The 10,910-nt window shown below is 44.3% G+C and overlaps 1 pseudogene; it reads right to left on the bottom strand.

Annotated features, from left to right (window-relative positions):
* Nucleotides 1-9,030: 9,030 nt before the first annotated feature.
* On the bottom strand, nt 9,031-9,612 carry LOC147960653 (secreted RxLR effector protein 161 pseudogene; annotated as a pseudogene).
* Between the last annotated feature and the right edge of the window lie 1,298 nt (nt 9,613-10,910).

The following is a 10,910-nucleotide window of genomic DNA, read 5'->3' as shown; positions in this document are numbered from 1 at the left end:
GAACACATATAGGTGAAGTAGCAAAAGCAGGTTCGGGTTTCATTTTATCTCTAAGTGATTCTTTGTTCCATTTAACTAATAACCTCTTAAGCTCATCTCTATCTTTGCAAGCTAAAATAGCGGTAGAAGATTCCATATCAAAAAGATAGCCCTCAGGAATAACAGGCATATTTTCATCATCACTATCATCATCGTATTCAGATTCAATAGTTTCTTTTTCTCTAGCCCTAGCAATTTGTTCATCAAGAAATTCACCAAGGGGCACAGTAGTATCAGGCATAGAAGCAGTTTCATCATAAGTATCATGCATAGCAGAAGTGGCATCATCAATAACATGCGACATATTAGAACGAATAGCAGAAGCAGGTGTAGGTGTCGCTAACTTACTCATAACAGAAGGTGAATCAAGTGCATAGCTAGATGGCAGTTCCTTACCTCCCCTCGTAGTTGAGGGATAGATCTTGGTTTTTGGAACTCTCAAGTTCTTCATAATGATAAGCAGATATAAATTCCAAGTGACTCAAAGAACAGAGCTATGCTCCTCGGCAACGGCGCCAGAAATTAGTCTTGATAACCCACAAGTATAGGGGATCGCAACAGCTTTCGAGGGTAGAGTATTCAACCCAAATTTATTGATTAGACACAAGGGGAGCCAGAGAATATTCTCAAGTATTAGCAGCTGAGTTGTCAATTCAACCACACCTGGAAACTTAGTATCTGCAGCAAAGTGTTTAGTAGCAAAGTAATATGATTGTGGTGGTAGCAGCAACAAAAGTAAAGGCAGCAAAAGTAATGTTTTTCGTATTTTGTAATGATTGTAATAGCAGCAGCGGGAAAGTAAATAAGCGAGAACCAGTATATGGAAAACTCGTAGGCCCCGGATCAGTGATGGATAATTATGCCGGATGCGGTTCATCATGTAACAGTCATAACATAGGGTGACAAAGAACTAGCTCCAATTCATCAATGTAATGTTGGCATGTATTCCGTATATAGTCATACGTGCTTATGGAAAAGAACTTGCTTGACATCTTTTATCCTACCCTCCCGTGGCAGCGGGGTCCTATTGGAAACTAAGGTATATTAAGGCCTCCTTTTAATAGGGATCCGGAACAAAGCATTAGCACATAGTGAATACATGAACTCCTCAAACTATGGTCATCACCAGGAGTGGTCCCGATTATTGTCACTTTGGGGTTGCCGGATCATAACACATAGTAGGTGACTATAGACTTGCAAGATAGGATCAAGAACTCACATATATTCATGAAAACATAATAGGTTCAGATCTGAAATCATGGCACTCGGGCCCTAGTGACAAGCATTAAGCATAGCAAAGTCATAGCAACATCAATCTCAGAACATAGTGGATACTAGGGATCAAACCCTAACAAAACTAACTTGATTACATGATAAATCTCATCAAACCCATCACCGTCCAGCAAGCCTATGATGGAATTACTCATGCACAGCGGTGAGCATCATGAAATTGGTCATGGAGGATGGTTGATGATGACGACGGCGATGAATCCCCCACTCCGGAGCCCCGAACGGACTCCAGGTCAGCCCTCCTGAGAGGTTTTAGGGCTTGGCGGTGGCTCCGTATCGTAAAACGCGATGATTTCTTCTCCCTGATTTTTTTCTCTCCGAAAGCAAATATATAGAGTTGGAGTTGGCGTCAGAGGGCATCCAGGGGGCCCACGAGGTAGGGGGCGTGCCCTAGGGGGGGGCGCCCCCCACCCTCGTGAGAAGGGTGTGGGCCCCCTGGTCTTCATCCTTGGCGAGGATTTTTTATTATTTTTTCTAAGATGTTTCGTGGAGTTTCAGGTCATTCCGAGAATATTTGTTTTCTGCACATAAAACAACACCATGGCAATTCTGCTGAAAACAGCGTCAGTCCGGGTTAGTTCCATTCAAATCATACAAGTTAGAGTCCAAAACAAGGGCAAAAGTGTTTGGAAAAGTAGATACGACAGAGACGTATCAGTTAGTCCCAAAAAATGATATAAAGTTGCTATAAAATGATTATAAAACATCCAAGAATGATAATATAATTGCATGAATACTTCATAAATTATAGATACGTTGGAGACGTATCAGATGTATCTCGGCTTCCTGGAGGACTGGGATGCGCAGTACAGCTGGTGGACCGCCGGCCTAGCTTACCTATACCGCTCGGTAAGATAAAAATCTGAGTACTTGTTTTTCGACCTATGTATGCTGTTTGAGATTGTGTTATCTGATCATCATCACTTCATGTTTGCAGCTGGATGACGCGACGCAGAGGACCGAAGAGACCTCCAGCGTGTGTGGATTTGTTTGGGCCCTTTCAATTTGGATGTGGGAGCGGTTGCCGGTCGGCCGTCCAAAGAGAGTTCACTCGCGTGCATGGACGGATTATGGATAAGAAGGAGATAGTTCTCGGTACCCGACCATCGTGTACGCCTGGGACAAGGTGAAGGTCTACACGGGCAAGGCGAGTACGCTTTACAAGCTCTTCACCAACGAGTTGGACAACCTAACAGAATTTCAGGTATACCAAGTAGCTTACCAATCATTTCGTAGAAACTTTCATTGTTCTTAACAATCCTTCTGTAGGTTAACTGAAGGCCGTACCACAACCAAGAATGGGGGTTCGACCTCAACTACATGTGTGAGGAGGATCGGCTTGCCTGGCGGTGCATTGTGCCCTTGATATGTGTGTACACCATCGAGTGGCACTTACCACGGCGTGTGGCCACACAGTTTGGGGTCTTCCAACATACCCCACTAGGTCGACCCAGCGACACCAGCGGCTCCACCCTTCACTGGTGAGGGCATTGTTCTCTACTTGTAGTGTTTTCGTTTATGTTTGACGTTGTCATGATGTCCGTTGCTTCCTATGCCTTGCAAGAAGAGTAGAAAGAATTGTCAGTCCATCATAGACTGGGGGCACAAGCACAAGGACCACGTGCAAGTGTGGGACGAGAGGAGGTATCGCAAATACGGCAAGAGGAGAGTGGCGAAGATGAACTCCTACCGTGAAGACCACATGAAGTGGTATGACGATGGTGTCAAGTACCGTACACGCCTGAGGCCGCAATGGACCAAAGACGATAACCCCGAATTGGAGGAGGGTGACAGCGAGGAGGAAGCATACCGTGTGCGGCTCAGATATCTCGAAGGTGATTTCATGGAGTATGCGCCCCTGATGAACAAAGTGGTAAGTGGTGTTCTCATTTAATTTTAGCTATGAGCGGTTGAGTGAAAACTTGGCCTTTAACACAATGCTTACATATGAAGCCAGAACCGTTGAATCCAACACCAAGATGAGGGATGCGATGAAGGTAACATCGAGCTTCCTTAGCCATGTTATACCATTGCAGAAGCTTGACGCCATGAACCCTCGGCAAGCTTGAGTTGATCCTTATTATGTTTCCGGTTGTCTACTTTTGCAAAAATTCCTGACCCGTTGTCGTAAGCTAGTGGGTATGCTTGGGTGCACTCGTGTGGCCAGCATCCATGATCCTGCTCATGGAGGGTCAATGCGTGCCATAGCATCATCGAGCCACACTGTCGGAGCTTCATTGAGCCACGCCGACGGAGCCTCATCAGGCCGTGTTGTTGAGCAGCAAGCTGAAGAAGATCATGAGGAAGACGAAGAAGAAATGGAGGAGGAAGAGGAAGAGGAGGCCGCAGAGGAAGAGGAGGAGGAGGAGCAGTACGACGACGATGACGGGCCTCCACCGATGCAGCCAAGCTAGGGGAAGAGCGTGTCTCATCCACGCTGGTATGTTTTGAGCCCATCCCCGTTTCTGAAACTCGTTCCTCGTCATCGCACGAAGAAGCCGGACGAAGCCTGCCCGAAGAGAAATGAGGAGCATACCACTAAGAGGGGGAGGAGCAAGTGATAGGTTGTGTTGGTGATGTTGTTTAGAGCAAGAACTTGTATGCTATGTCAGTGATGTCTATTTGGTACCTTTAAGCTTTGTTGGTGATGTCGTTTTGCTACTTCGAAATTATGTTGAACCTATTTGCTATCTACAATGTGTGCAACCATCACAATTTGCTATCTACAATGTGTGAGACCATCAGAATTTGCTATCTACAATGTGTTGTTTATATTTTTGTGACTGAAAGGACCAAAGAATTGTGTAGAAAAAAGGGGTGCCATGTGAGACCAGGTAGCTTGGCGGTAGGTTTAGCTAGCCTGTCGCCGAAGGGCTTAGCGGTAGGCTGTGGAACCCTACCGCCGGGGGGAACGCATTCCTTGTCACAGAAAGGTATGCCATGCGCGCGACCCTACCGCTACGCCCTATGATGGTGGGGTGTGGTACCCTACCGCTAGGGGAAACAGATTCCTCATCACAGTACGGCGTTGCGTGATACGTCTCCAACGTATCTATAATTTTTGATTGCTCCATGCTATATTATTTACTGTTTTGGACATTATTGGGCTTTATTATCCACTTTTATGTTATTTTGGGACTAACCTATTAACCGGAGGCCCAGCCCAGAATTGCTGTTTTTTGCTTAATTTAGGGTTTCGAAGAAAAGGAATATCAAACGGAGTCCAAATTGAATGAAACCTTCGGGAACGTGATTTTCTCACCGAACATGATCCGGGAGACTTGGACCCTACGTCAAGAAATAAAGGAGGAGGCCACGAGGTAGGGGGCGCGCCTACCCCCCAGGCGCGCCCTCCACCCTCGTGGGCCCCCTGTTGCTCCACCGACGCACTCCTTCCTCCTATATATACCTACGTACCCCCAAACGATCAGATACGGAGCCAAAACCCTAATTCCACCGCCTTAACTTTCAGTATCCACGAGATCCCGTCTTGGGGCCTGTTTCGGAGCTCCGCCGGAGGGGGCATCCATCACGGAGGGCTTCTACATCAACACCATAGCCCCTCCGATGAAGTGTGAGTAGTTCACCTCAGACCTACGGGTCCATAGTTATTAGCTAGATGGCTTCTTCTCTCTTTTTGGATCTCAATACAATGTTATCCCCCTCTCTTGTGGATATCTATTCGATGTAATCTTCTTTTTGCGGTGTGTTTGTTGAGACCAATGAATTGTGGGTTTATGATCAAGATTATCTATGAACAATATTTCAATCTTCTCTGAATTCTTTTATGTATGATTGGTTATCTTTGCAAGTCTCTTTGAATTATCAGTTTGGTTTGGCCTACTAGATTGATCTTTCTTGCAATGGGAGAAGTGCTTAGCTTTGGGTTCAATCTTGCGTGTGTCCTTTCCCAATGACAGTAGGGGCAGCAAGGCACGTATTGTATTGTTGCCATCAAGGATAACAAGATGGTATTTTTATCATATTGCATGAATTTATCCCTCTACATCATGTCATCTTGCTTAAGGCGTTACTCTGTTTTCATGAAATTAATACTCTAGATGCATGTTGGATAGCGATCGATGAGTGGAGTAATAGTAGTAGATGCAGGCAGGAGTCGGTCTACTTATCCCGGATGTGATGCCTATATGCATGATCATACCTAGATATTCTCATAACTATGCTAAATTTTGTCAATTGCTGAACAGTAATTCGTTCACCCATCGTAAAATACTTATGCTCTTGAGAGAAGCCACTAGTGAAACCTATGGCCCCCGGGTCTGTCTTCATCATATTAATCGTCCAATACTTAGTTATTTCCTTTGATTTTTACTTTGCTTTTATTTTACTTTGCATCTTTATCACAAAAATACCAAACATATTATCCTATCATATCTATCAGATCTCACTCTCGTAAGTGACCGTGAAGGGATTGACAACCCCTTATCTGGTTGGTTGCGAGGAGTTATTTGCTTTGTGCAGGTACGAGGGACTCGCACGTAGCCTCCTACTGGATTGATACCTTGGTTCTCAAAAACTAAGGGAAATACTTACGCTACTTTGCTGCATCATCCTTTCCTCTTCAAGGAAATCCAACGCAGTTCTCAAGAGGCAGCAAGAAAATTTCTGGCGCTGTTGCCGGGGAGTCTACGCAAAAGTCAACATACCAAGTACCCATCACAACCCTTATCTCCCGCATTACATTATTTGCCATTTGCCTCTCCTTTTCCTCTCCCCCACTTCACCTTTGCCGTTTTATTCGCCCTCTCTCTCTATCTTCCCTCTCTTTCTCTATTTGCCTCTTTTTGCCCGCTTGCTTTTTGTTTTCTTGTGTGTTCGTTTTCCTGCTTGTCTCGATGGCTCTTCCCCGATTTGGTGATCTCCACCTTAAAAGGTTAGAAGAAATTGAAAACAACGTCAGGAGTTTTATGGTGTTGCAATTTGAGCATAATAGTTTCTTTAGAAACGAGCTTAAGGAACAAAAAAGTTTTATGGGTTTTATGAATAAAGAGCTCGATGATATGTCTAAAGAATTTGATGGTTTAAGAACCCAAATTTCTCGTCTTGAGAAATTGACTGCTGAAATTTCGGATAAGCAGGCTACCTTAGTTAATAGGATGGTCGCTAAACCGGATTTTTATGAAAATAAAGATGAAGATCTAAAAGTTATTGATGTGTCCCCTATTAAATATTTGTTTGCAATATGAATCTTGATAATGATGGAACTAAATATGATCCACCTTTACCTAGAAGGTGTTCCAAAATTCGGAGTTTTTAGATCTTGATGCTAAATTTGATGAAAGTGGGACTGAAGAAATTAAAACCCTAGATGTTGCTAAACCCACTATTTTGGATTTCAAGGAATTTAATTATGAAAATTGCTCTTTGATTGATTATATTTCCTTGTTGCAATCCGTGCTAAATTCTCCTCATGCTTATAGTCAAAATAAAGCGTTTACTAAAAACATCGTTGATTCCTTTATGCAATCTTATGAAGAAAAACTTGAGTTGGAAGTTTCTATCCCTAGAAAACTTTATGATGAGTGGGAACCAACTATTAAAATTAAGATTAAAGATCATTAGTTCTATGCTTTATGTGATTTGGGTGCTTGTGTTTCCACGATTCCAAAGAATTTGTGTGATTTGTTAGGTTTTTGTGATTTTGATGATTTCTCTTTAAACTTGCACCCTGCGGATTCCACTATTAAGAAACCAATGGGAAGAATCAATGATGTTCTTATTGTCGCAAATAGGAATTATGTGCCCGTAGATTTTATTGTTCCTGACATAGATTGCAATCCTTCATGTCCTATTATTCTTGGTAGACCTTTCCTTAGAACGATTGGTACAATTATTGATATGAAGGAAGGAAATATTAGATTCCAATTTCCGTTAAGGAATGGCATGGAACACTTTCCTAGAAAGAAAATTAAATTACCTTATGAATCTATTATGAGAGCTGTTGGAACATGTGGTACGCTACGCTAGTGCCAAATAAAATTTTCTACCGCGCACCCAAGATCATGCTGCTGGAAATAGATCACGGGATCGGGTTTACCACTAGACACGCAGTCACCGCAGCGGAAAGTAGAGTTGGTGATGCATGTAGCCAATCTCCCGGGCCGTCTCCTCCTCACGTTGCCGATCTCCCGCGAACAGCGAAGACCCGTGAATGGTGATCTCCCATGAACGGCACCTCGCGGTTCCCTCGAATGGCTCGTCTAAGCACCGCAGATGCGATGCCTCCAAGGTATCCACACGTATAGGGAGCAGCTCGAGCGGCGGACTGCTAGGTCAGGTCGCGCGGCATGGGCGTGGGGAGTGGCGGTGGCTAACCAGGGTTCAATTCGATCAACCCTAAATTCTGCGCCCACCCCCTTTTATATAGACCTCCGAGGTGGGCTCAATGCTTGAGCCCACTAGGAGTCCACATCCATTTTCCACTCAGATCCAACCCGAATGGGATGCAACCCCTTAAGTGTGCGACCCTATAGGTTCACGTACACATGGACACGACCAGAGTCGATAGTTGGTAGCGGCTCCTAGCAGAACGTACCAACTCCCGTGTGTGCATAAAGTCGTTTAAACCTCGACAATGTGGCATATGCAACATTCCTTTTTCCTCATGATATTTGCCGTCGAGCTCAAGGCGAGTACTTGTCACCCTTGTGTTAGCTCGACCTCTCTTCTCGAAACCCTGATGCAGATTCCCGAACTGGGTTAACACTTAACCCAAGTCACATGGCCATGCTTTCCGAATATGATCACTCGAGAGGGCCTAGAGAATATCTCTCCAAATAGGAGGGGCAATTTCCATCTTGGTCAATCCTGTCTCGCGGCATGTCTCATGACCATAGTTTCAAATAGCGGAGATAGCATCTGCTATAGCGTCCGCAATAGCACTAGCGCAATAGCGTCCGCAATTGATCAAATTAATTGTAATTACTTTTTGTGAAGGATCAAGAAATATACACAACAATCTAGTGTTTTTACAAATCCGTTATGTGGACATAGCGCCCGCAATATCACCCGCTATCCGCATTCCGCTACGCGGACCCCAATCCGCTACCAGCCCGCTATCCGCTATTTAAAACCATGCTCACGACTCACCCGAAAGCTACCTTTATAACTACCCAGTTACGGAGTAGCGTTTGATAGACCCTAAGTGAGTCGATCCTCATCCCGAGAACATGCGAGGACCTCAGGTCTAGGACATGGCATAGGCATTGCACTTGAGACTAACAGATGACTATATCTCGCTGCGTCTCAAAGTGGGTCTGTCCGGCTCGGTGATCTCCATCCCCGAGCCCATACTATTGGTTTAGCATCTCCATGCACATGACTTGTGAACATAGTCATCAACCGAGTCGTATACTAGTCAAGGATATGTGTCCGCATAACCTTATCAACTAGGGACCATTAAAACAATCATCATACAATACATAGTTCCACAAACAAGTCACATACTTATTCATACATATCATTGATGATGTTCAAGGACAATACAAAGGACTCATGAATACATAGGGAACTATCATCATCACATGATTGCCTCTAGGGCATATCTCCAACAGTCTCCCACTTGCACTAGAGTCAATCATTTAGGTAGCTTATGCCCATGGAGCTCATGTGCGCCTCATGCTTCGGACGTGGGAGAGGCTTCGTCAATGGATCAGCAATATTTGCATCTGTGTGTACCTTTCATATGTTTACATCACCTCTTTCGACAATGTCGCGAATAAGGTTAAAACGCCTGAGTATGTGTTGGGTTCTAGGATGGTTCCGTGGTTCCTTGACTTGTGCAATGGCACCACTATTATCACAATAGAGGTCCAATGGATTAGACGCGCCCTCAACCACACCAAGATCAGAAATAAAATTCTTCACCCAAACACCTTCTTTTGCAGCTTCAGAAGCCGCAATGTACTCGGCCTCTGTTGTAGAATCAGCTACCGTATCTTGCTTGGAGCTCCTCCAGCTCACTGCTCCTCTGTTCACAATGAACACAAACCCAGATTGCAATCGACTATCATCCCTATCTGTTTGGAAACTAGCATCGGTGTAACTCTTTACAATGAGCTCATCCTCACCTCCATAAACCAGGAACATATCCTTAGTCTGTCTCAAGTACTTCAGGATATTCTTAACCGCTGTCCAGTGACTCTCCCCTGGATCAGCCTGGTATCTTCCCAGCACGCTAAGAGAAAAACTAACATCGGGACGAGTACATACCATGGCATACATGATGGACCCAACAGCCGAAGCATACGGAATCCCATCCATGCGTCTTCGCTCATCAAGAGTCGTAGGACTCTGAGTCTTGCTAAGACTAATGCCATGTGACATGGGCAAGAAACCTTTCTTGGCATCTTGCATGTTGAACCGCTTCAACACCTTGTCAATATACGCACTCTAGCTTAATCCAATAAGCCTTCTCGATCTATCTCTATAGATCTTGTTTCCCAAAATGTAAGCTGCTTCTCCTAAGTCCTTCATAGAAAAACTATTTTTCAATGAGTCCTTAATAGATTCAAGCATTTGAACATCATTTCCAATGAATAATATGTCATCCACATATAAGATCAGAAATGCAACTGAGCTCCCACTGACCTTCTTGAATACACAATGATCACAGTCATTCTTGATGAAGCCAAACTCTTTGACAGCTTCATTAAAACGAATGTTCCAATTCCGAGATGCTTGCCTTAATCCATAAATGGATCTCTGAAGCTTGCATACCATGCTAGACTTCTTTGGATAGACAAAACCCTCAGGTTGTCTCATATACACATCCTCGGTTAAATTTCCATTAAGGAAAGCCGTTTTGACATCCATCTACCATATTTCATAGTCGAAATATGCCGCTATAGCAAGAATGATCCGAATTGATTTAGGCATCCCTATCGGTGAGTATGTCTGATCGTAGTCAACTCCTTGAACTTGTCGATAACCTTTAGCAACAAGTAGAGCCTTATGGACTGTGACATTTCCGTCCATATCAGCTTTCTTCTTAAAGATCCACTTGCACTCAATGGATCGAACGCCATCTGGCAGATCAACCAAGTTCCAAACTTGATTGTCATCCATGGACTTTAATTCGGATCTCATGGCCTCAAGCCATAACTCGGAATCAGGGCTCTCCATCGCTTCCGCATACGTAGTCGACTCATTGTTCTCCAATAATAACACATTGCAGTCATGCAAATTGCGTAACCTTTCTGACCTCCATGGAACCGGTGTCGACTCCACTACGGGTTCCCTGACTAACTCCGGTGTGACAGTATCACCTACCAGAACGTCCCCGTGTGGTTCTCCAATTTCTTCTAGTCGGACCGTCCTCCCACTAGCCTTCCGATTGAGAAACTCTTTCTCAAGGAAAACTCCATGTCGAGCGACAAACACTTTGCCCTCTTCACGGTTGTAGCAGTAATATCCCAAGGTTTCCCTAGGATATCCCATGAATATGCACTTGTCCGATTTCGGTGTGAGCTTATCCGACTGGAGTCGCTTGACATATGCTTCACATCCCCAAATTTTTAGAACAGACAAACTGTGACTCTTCGCAGTCCATATCTCATATG

This window comes from Triticum urartu, chromosome 7A, assembly GCF_056163025.1.
Source record: "Triticum urartu cultivar PI428250 chromosome 7A, HENAU_Tu73, whole genome shotgun sequence".
NCBI classification, from domain to species: domain Eukaryota; kingdom Viridiplantae; phylum Streptophyta; class Magnoliopsida; order Poales; family Poaceae; genus Triticum; species Triticum urartu.
The sequence above is the reverse complement of the archived record's forward strand: the minus strand, read 5'-3'. Positions and strand labels throughout refer to the sequence as shown.